Source organism: Oratosquilla oratoria, chromosome 14 (assembly GCF_046742065.1).
Source record: "Oratosquilla oratoria isolate Oo_2021 chromosome 14, ASM4674206v1, whole genome shotgun sequence".
Taxonomy (NCBI): Eukaryota; Metazoa; Arthropoda; class Malacostraca; order Stomatopoda; family Squillidae; genus Oratosquilla; species Oratosquilla oratoria.
Window position 1 is genome coordinate 983,263 of NC_134790.1, and position 10,000 is coordinate 993,262.

General features: G+C 44.0%; 1 protein-coding gene across 1 annotated transcript in view; it reads left to right on the forward strand.

The window, feature by feature from the left end:
* The window catches only part of LOC143032515 (protein O-mannosyl-transferase TMTC1-like), a 342,194-nt gene that overhangs the window by 54,934 nt on the left and 277,260 nt on the right, over positions 1-10,000 (forward strand). The window lies entirely within an intron of this gene.

The window sequence follows — 10,000 nt, forward strand, 5'->3', positions numbered from 1 at the left end:
TCCTTCTCTTCCTCCTCCTCTTCTTCCTTCTCTTCCTTTTCTTCTTCCTCTTCTTCTTTCTCCTCTTCTTTCTCTCTTCTTCCTCCTACTCTTCTTCCTCTTTTTCGCTCTCCTTTTCCTCCTTCTCTTCTTCCTTTTCTTCCCTCTCCTCTTCTTCCTCTTCTTCCTTCTCCTCCTCCTCTTCTTCCTTTTCTTCTTTCTCCTCTTCCTTCTCTTCTTCCTCTTCCTCTCCTTCCTCAGCGTCTTTCGTCTGTCTCAGGTACCGCCTTCCACCCCAGGAGCCTCTTAACCTCATTTTTTCCTTTTATTCAAATCCCCCCACCCATCGGTTTCTCTCCTCGTTATATTCTCCCCATCAATATCTCTTATTACACGCGCCTCCTTACCCCATCACTGCCCCTCGATATTTTTCCTAACATTAATATCCTTTACACGTGTGTATATATATATATATATACATATGTATATATATACATATATATATATATATATATATATCTATATATATATACATATACCTACATATATATATGTGGCACTCAACACGTCAAAGAGTCTCCGTGTTTGTTCCTCGACTTCTCTCTGAAAGGTTCAATTTTGCAGGAATACTATGAGCTAAAAATCTTGGAATTCAGTTCTGTTTGATTCTAAGCCGACATTTGAGCGACACATTTGGTCCATGGCTGTTTCCGTTCCTTGTAAGCTAGGTATTTTAGAAAAAAGAAAAGAAAGGCTTACAGGATGTTCCATGATGCTTTCCATGTCAGACAACTGTTTCCGATGTTTGTCGATTTTGAAGTACTTCGTTCTAATCCGGCTGGCCGCGGTCTTGGCTTTCATTAGGCCGATCGATCGAGTTTTCCAATAAAATTATTATTGTTATTATTTTTTTTTTATCGATGGTGAGGAGTTGTGTGGTCTTCGTCATCGTAGTATTGTCTGTACGGTTTATATGTTGTACAAAATAGAGTGAAATTCTTTACATTCGCTGTACGATTGTGCTCCGGGTTTGCGCGAGCTCAGCTTTCATGAGGCCGATCGATCGAGTTTCCCAACAGAGCTCATTTTCTTATCGATGGTGAGGTGTTGTGTGATCTACGTTATCGTCGTACTTTCTGTACGGTTTGTATGTTGTACAAGATGAAGTAAAACTCTGTTCAGTCATTGTACGATTGTGTTCCGTGTTTGCACGAGCTCGGCTTTCATGAGGCCGATCGATCGAGTTTCCCAACACAGCTCATTTTCTTATTGATGATGATGAGTTCTGTGATCTTTGTCATCGTCGTATTGTCTGTACGATTTGTATGTTGTACAACATGAAGTCAAATTATGTCCATTCATTGTATAATTGTGTTCCGGGATTCCACGAACTCGGCTTTCATGAGGCCGATCGATCGAGTTTCCCAACACAACTCATTGATCTTTGTCATCGTCGTATTGTCTGTACGATTTGTATGTTGTACAAGATGAAGTCAAATTCTGCCCATTCATTGTATGATTGTGTTCCGGTATTGCACGAGCCTTCCAGAAAAAGGAGGTTGTGTCAATTGCACCTTCCAGTTTGCTACGTTGAGAACTGGTACGATCCACTATCACCAGTGCTTCTTGCCCAATTCTCTTTTTTATTAATTTATCTATTTACTTGTGTATTTATCTACTTATTCATTTATATACTAATTGATGAATCGATTAATTAATTCATTCTTTTGTTTATTCATTTATCTATTCATGTATCTATTTGCTAATTTATTTATTTATTTATTTATTTGCAAAGTAGACCACTTGGAAAAAAGAAACTAATGAAGCAGAGCGCTTTCGTATATTACATCCAGTGCAAAAAGTACTTTTTCCACTGAAGATGTAATATACGAAAGCGCTCTGCCTCGTTAGTTTCTTTTTCCAAGTGGTCTACTTTGCATAAGTGAACACACGTACCCGTGTTCTTATTAGCATTTATTTGTTTATCTTTTTATTCAGTTATTCATTTATGTATTTCTTTCTCTATTTATTGCTTTTTTGACTTATGTATTTATTCATTTATCTGCTTATCTGTGTATATATTTGTTTGTGTTGTTTAATTTTTATTTGTTTATTTGTTCATTTATTTTTTATTGATTTATTAACTGATGTATTTGTTCATTTATTTATTTATTTATTTCTCTATCGATTTATTCATTCATTATTTATTTAGTTGCATGGACAAATGATAATTGCGCTGTGGATAGTATCACCAGGCTTAAATCACTGACTAAGAGGTTGAAGGAATTTCATGACGAGCCGATCCAGTCAATTATGTGTTACGATTTATGTGATATGACTTAATATTGCACAATATATATTCCTGACTTATTTTCGGTTTTAGCCTCCCAGTCATAATTATTAAGATTCTGTTCATTTGTTATTATCATTATTATAATTACTATTATTATTATTATTATTATTATTATTAATTATTATTATTATTATTATTATCATTATTATTATTGTCATTATTATTATTATTATTATCGTTATTACATTGTCATTGTTATTGTAATCATTATTATTATTATTATTATTATTATTATTATTATTATTATTATTATTATTATTATTATTATTATTATTATCATTATTATTAGTGTTATTATTATTATCATTTCATTTCATTTCATTTCATTTCATTTCATTTCATTTCATTTCATTTCATTTCATTTCGTTTCGTTTCGTTTCGTTTCGTTTCGTTTCGTTTCATTTAATTTTTCTCCATTTCCTCTATTTTTTCCTTTCCTTGAATTCGTGTTTACCTACCGGAAGTGCTGAAGATACTTCACAGGCCTGTTCACACTAGCGGTTTGAACCGCGCGGAAACCGCGGTGTTATCGGAGAGTCAAGGAAAAACTTGCGCGGTTGTGTGTGAGCGCCTTAATTGACTTACATTGTAAATGAGCTTTTCCTAATCATCTGCATCGTTCCGTCTAATAATAAGAATAGGTTGTATCACTTTAATGTAACACCATGTATTACTTTGTCTTGTTTTATTGTGCGTTGTGTATTTCATTTAATGTTATTCTGCTTCTATTCAAAGTCAATCAATTTGATGTAACTTGGAATTTTATCTTATGCTTTTTTATTTGATAAATTTATTTTATATCTGAATATTAATATATCCTATATTTTTCTTTTATTTTTATATTATCTAATTTTATTTAATCTAATGTTATTTGTTTCATATCTGATTATTAATTTCTCTTATATTTTTCCTATTTTATTTTTATTTTTATCTAATATACTTTTATTTAATTTTATACTATCTAATTTTACTGAATTTATTGTATTAAGTCTTGTTAAGCACCCGGACTCAGTACGGACCAGAAGGTCACCTGTTTTCCGTTTTATTTACTTTTATTTAATTTCCATCCAGCGCGCTGCGACAAAGACAAGAGATAAATGAAATACTGAGATGAAGAGTTATGGTAACTTGAGCTCTCGTGAGCTTCAGGTCTCAACCACGGATCTGGATTTGCTCGCAGTGTTACGCTCTAGGTGTGTCTCTATTTTTAGAATAATTCTCCATGTCGGGGGTGATATCTAGGAATACGTACACGCGTGCGCGGGCACACACGCACACAGATGCACATACACACATGCACATACATGCACATACATGCATATACACACACACACATGCACATACACATTCATGCATGTACTCATACACATGCACATACACACACACACGGACACGTACACACACACACGGACACGTACACACACACACGGACACGTACACACACACACGGACACGTACACACACGCACACGCACACACACACACACACACACACACACACACACACACACACACACACACACCTACACACACACCACACACACACACACACACACACACACACACACACACACACACACACACACACACACACACACACCACACACACACACACACACACACACACACGCACACACACACACCTACATACACACACACACATACACACACACACACCTACCCCTGCACTCACACACACACACACACACACACACACACACACACACACACACACACACACACACACACACACACACACACACACACACACACACACACACACACACACACACACACACACACACACACACATCCCTTCAACATAATAAGATTAACTGAAATTCGTCAAAAATAAATCTGCCGTAAACCACAACGAAAAATTAAATCCTCCTACTCTCACTCTCACTCTCCCTCTCCCTCCCTCCTCCCCTCCCTTCCTCCTTTCCTCTCTCCTTCTCTCACTCCTCCTTTCCTTACTCCATCCTTCTCTCCTCCCCTCCCTCCTTCCCTTCTTCCCTCCTTCCTTTCTTCTTCTCTTTCCTCCTTCCCTTCCTCCTTTCTTCCTCTCCTCCCTCTCCTCCCTCCTTTCCTTCTTCCTCTCCTCCTTCCTTCTCTCCTTCCTTCCTCCTCCTTCCTCCTTCTCCTTCTTCCTTCTCTCCTTCCCTCTCTCCTCTCTATCCTTCCCTCCTCCTCCTCACCCTCCTTCCACACCCCTCCTTCCCTTCTTCCCTCCTTCCTCAACTCCCTCGTTCTCTTCTTCCTTCCTTTCTCTCCTTCCTCCTTACCTCCCTTCCTCCTTCCTCTCCTCCCTCCTCCCTTTCTTCCCTTCTTCCTCTCCTCCCTCCTTCCCATCCTCCCTCCTGCCTCTCCTCCCTTCTTCTCGACCTCTTTCCCTCCTTCCATTGCCCTTACCCTCCCTATACCCATTTCCCCTCTCTCCATACTCTTCCCCTCTCTCCTTTCTACTTCCCTCAATTCCTTCAATCCTTTCCTCACTCGTCCCCTTTCTTTTCCCCTCTTTTCCTCTCTCCCCCTTTTCTTCCCTCCTTTCTCCCTCCCTCCTTACCTCCTTCCCTCCCTCCTTCTCTCCCTCCCTACCTCCTTCTCTCCCTCCCTACCTCCGTCCTTCCCTCCTTCCCTCACTCCCTCACTCCTTCCCTCCTTCCCTCCCTCCTCCCACCCTTCCTCTTTCCCTCCCTCCCTCCCTCCATCCATCCTTCCCTCCGTCCTTCCCTCCTTCCCTCCCTCCCTCCCTTCTCCCGTCCCTCCCTCACTCCCTCCCTCACTCACCCTCCCTCAACCTCACGCGCCACCAGCCTTATCATCGCTTCCTCAACTTGTTCCCCCCGACGTGAGCTGCCTGGAGACATCTCCTCCCCCTCCCTCTCCCCCTCCTCCTCCCCTCTCCCCTCCCCTACCCCCTCCCCTCCCCCTCCCCCCTCACCTTTACAACCCAGACAAAAGTATTCTCTTCTTTGCTTTTACCTTTCCTTTCCCTCTTTTCTTTTCCCTTTCCTTTCCCTTTCCTTCCATTTCCTTCCCTTTCCTTCCCTTTTCCTTTCCTCTCCTTCCCTTTTCCTTTCCACTTCCTTTCCTTTTCCTTTCCTTTCCTTTCCTTTCCTTACATTTCCTTGCCTTGTTTTCCTTTTCCTTTCCTTTCCTTTCCTTTCTATTTCGTACCCCTTTTCTTTTCCTTTTCCTTTCTTTCCCCTTCCGTTTCCCTTTCCCTTTCCTTTAATTTCATTTTCCCTTTCCTTTCCCCTTCCTTTCACTTTCCACTTTTCTTTCCATTTCCTTTCCCTTTCCCTTTCCCTTCCCTTTCCTTTCCCTTTCCTTGTCTTTCTCGTGAGTTTTAATTCTTTCGCCTTTTTCCCCTTCCTTTACATTTCCTTCCTTTCCTCTCCTTTCCTTCCATATCCTACCCTCACCTCCTCTCACCTCCCCTCCCCTCCCCTCCCCTCCCCTCCCCCCTCTTCCCGTTTTCTTCTCTCCTTTTTCTTTCGTTTTCTTCACCTATTTCCTCTCCCCCTCTCCTCGCTTCAAGGTTCCCCCTCTCCCCTTACTTTCTCCCCTCCTTTTCCCATCCCCTCTTCTCCTCTACCGTCCACTCCCCTCCTCTCCCCTCCACTCCCCTCTCCCTCAACTCCCCTCCTCACTTCTCCCCTCCTCTCTCCCCTCCATTTCCCTCTCCCCTCCACTCCCCTCCTCACCTCTTCACTCCCCTACACTCCTCTCCTCTCCCCTCCACTCCCCTCCTCTCCCCTCCACTCCCCTCCACTCCCCTCTCCCCTCCACTCCCCTCTCCCTCCAATCCCCTCCTCACCTCTCCCCTCCTCTCTCCCCTCCATTTCCCTCTCCCCTCCACTCCCCTACTCACCTCTTCACTCCCCTCCATTCCCCTCCTCTCCCCTCCATTCCCCTCTACTCCCCTCCTCTCCCCTCCACTCCCCTCTCCCCTCCACTCCCTCACCTCTCCACTCTCCTCCTGTCCATTTCCTTTTCCTCCCCTCCCTTTCCTTCCCTTCCCTGTTTCTCCCCAATCTCCCCTCTCCCCATCCACCCCCATACCTTCTCTCCTCACCCCCGCCAGATCCCCTCTCCCTCACCCCTTCCCTCCCTCCCTCCCTCCTCCACCCCTCTTTCCCTCCCTCCCTCTCTCCCTCCCTCCCTCCCTCTCTCCCTCCCTCCCTCCTCTCTCCTCCCTCTCTACTCCACCCCTCTTTCCCTCCCTCTCTCCTTTCCTCTTTCCCTCCCTCCCTCCCTCTTTCCACCCCTCTCCCCCTCTCTCCCTCCCTCCCATCCTTCCCCTAAACCGGCCAATCTTAATTCTTCCCTCTGAAGTACATAATTAGTCCGCCACTCTCCCTCTCCCTTTTCTCTCTCATTCACTTACCCTCTCTCTCTCTCTCTCTCTCTCTCTCTCTCTCTCTCTCTCTCTCTCTCTCTCTCTCTCTCTCTCTCTCTCTCTCTCTCTCTCTCTCTCTCTTTCTCGCATTTGATTGCTCATCAACTGAACTCGTATTGTTTTACTCAGTCACACTCACTCACTCACTCATTCTCACTCACTCTCACTCACTCTCACTCACTCACTCACTCACTCACTCACTCACACTCACTCTCACTCACTCTCACTCACTCATTCACTCACTCACTCTCATTCACTCTCACTCACTCACTCACTCACTCACTCACTCTCACTCACTCTCACTCACTCTCACTCACTCTCACTCTTCGTTTTGCTTTGTCAAACGCAAGAATAAACGCCGTCTCACTTGCTTGATCGCTCAAACGCTCACTCTCTCCCTCCCTCCATCCCTCCATCTATCCATCCATTCATCCCCTTCCCCTCCCTCCATCCCTCCATCTATCCATCTATCCATCCCCTCCCCTCCCCCTCCCCCTCTCCCTCCCCCTCCCCCTCTCCCTCCCCCTCTCCCTCCCCCTCCTTCCAATGCTTATTTTCTCCCTTCCTTCCTTCCTTCCTTCCTCCCTCCCACCCTACCTTCCTCCCTCCCTTCCCTCCCTCCCTTCACTCCCCTCCAAACCCCCTCCCCCTTCCCCCTCCTTCCTATGCTCATTTTTCCCTTACTCCCCCTCCTTCTCCTCCCTCCTTCCTTTCTTCTTTCCTTCCTTCCTTACTTCCTTCCTTCCTTCCTTCCTTCTTTCCTTCTTTCCATCTTTCCTTCTTTCCTTCTTTCCCTTTTTCCTTCCTCCTTCCTTCCCTCCTTCCTTCCTTTCTTATTACTTCTTTTTCATTTCTTCTTCTTTTCCTTCCTTCTTCCTTTATCCCCTTACATTCTTTCTCCTCCTTTCCTCCTTCCTTAACTCTTCCCCATCCTCCCTTATCTCTCTTCTTCCATCGTTCCTTTGTTCAATTATTCTTTTGTTTCCTCCATTCCTCTCTTTCTCCCCTACCTCCCTCTTCCCTCCTTCTACTCTCTTCTTCTTCCCCTCTCTCTCCCTCCCTCCCTCCCTCCCTCCCTCCCTCCCTCCTAATCTCCCTTCTTCCATCGTTTCTTTGTTTAATTTTTCTTTCATTTCCTCCATTCCTCTCCTTCTCCAAATATCTCCCTCTCCCCTCCTCCCTTCTCTCCTTCCCCCCTCTCTCTCCCTGTTCCTCTCTCCCTTTCTCCTTCCCTCCCTCTCCCCCTTTCTAACTCCCTCCCTCTTTATCTTCCTTCTTCCATCGTTCCTTTGTTCAATTTTTCCTTCGTTTCTTCCATTCCTCTCTTTCCCCCTCCTAACTCCCTCTCCCCCTCCTCTCTCCCTCTCCTCCCTCTCCTCTCTCTCCCTGTTCCTCTCTCCCTTTTTCCTTCCCTCCCTCCCTCCCTCTCTCCCTCTCTCACTCCTAATCTCTCTTCTTCCATTGTTCCTTTGTTTATTTTTTCTTTCATTTCCTCCATTCATCTCCTTCTCCAAATATCTCCCTCTCCTCTCCTCCCTTCTCTCCTTCCCCCCATCTCTCTCTCTCCCAGTTCCTCTCTCCCTTTCTCCTTCCCTCCCTTCCCCCCTCCCTCTCTTCCTCCTAATCTCTCTTCTTCCATCTTCCCGTTGTTTATTTTTTTTCACTTCCTCCATTCATCTCTTTCTCCCCTATCTCCCTCTCCCCTCCTCCCTTCTCTCCTCCTTCTCCTCTCTCTCTCTCTCCCTGTTCCTCTCTCCCTTTCTCCCTCCCTTTCTCCCTCCCTTTCCCCCTCCCTCCCCCTCCCCCCTCCCTCCTTTTGTCGCTCCTCTGTCCTTCCTCTCACACTTAGTAAGAGACACATCAAACGTTTGGCACCTTCAGCAAACGCCTTTGACAAGAACTTCCCCGATTCCTGAACGTTTGTTTTTCCATTAAAGAAGTACGTCGTGGCTTTCAGCGCGCTTGCTTCTTTTGATGTCACCCTCGTTTATATACCCATGTGCGTGTATATATATATATATATATATATATATATATATATATATATATATATATATATATATATATATATATATATATAAAGGTGTGTGTGTGTGTGTGTGTGTGTGTGTGTGTGTGTGTGTGTGTGTGTGTGTGTGTGTGTGTGTGTGTAAAGACAGACAAATATGGAGGTGAGGTGGCAAAATAAAACGTTAAGGCTAGAGTATGGAGCTTTATTCAGAACCAGACGTTTCGACCTCTTGGGCCTTCCTCAGTGGACTGAATACAGAATAAGAACATTTTCTAATCTATTAATGTCTTTAATGAGATTCAGAGATCATTTGGAAACGGTTTATTGCAAGTATGGGTAGGACTAATGGTGTATGTAATTGGTTTAGTATAGCCAGAATTCTTTCAGAAGATCACACTACCAATCCAAGTATCCTGTTTACTTTGTCTGAGGCTGAAATATAGTTTTATGCAATGGGGGGACGGAGAGGGGGGGTTGCCGATTTAATGAAGCGGCCTTGCTGTGGATGTGCTGTGTCTTGCGACACTGCTTCTGACCCAGGGCAGTGAACAAGGTGCAGGGATGACCCGTCATTCAGGAGGTGCTAAGATAAGAGGGAGGGTGGAGGGGTGTGGAGTGTATTCAGGGGTGGAATGGGTGGGATTGATTTTGTGCCTTTTTCATTTTGGCTACCCCCCTTGTAAGGGGGAAAAAGCCTTGGTATATGTATGTATGTATGTAGAAAGAATTTTGTGTACGTGTCAAATTTGCCTTTAAAACTCCTAGTGATCCTTTCGTCTTTTCTCTCAGCTTTATATTATTCCCAAGCACCAACACAGATGTAAACATGATTAGGTAATTTGTTAACGTGAAGGAGAATGGGGGTAAGGAACCCAATCCAATATCTACCCAAAATTTCATCTCTTTCTTAATCTTCTTGAAGACTCTTTACAATAAAAATATCTTCAGTCTCTGTTTCCCTAAAGACGTCAACTCTCTCTCATAAGAACACAAGAATGAAGGAGACTGCAAGAGACCATAAGGCCTACACTAGGCAGCTCCATATCCATCACCACCTATCATCCCCATTCATAAAGTTGTCTAACCGTTTCTTAAAACAATTGATAGCTTCAGCGCTCACTACATGGTTACTAAGTCTATTCCATTCGTCGGCCACCCTATTAGTAAACCAATTCTTGTCTATTTCCTTCTTAAATCTAAATTTGTCCAGTTTAGATCCATTACTGCGAGTCCTGCCCTGTTGTTTTAATATG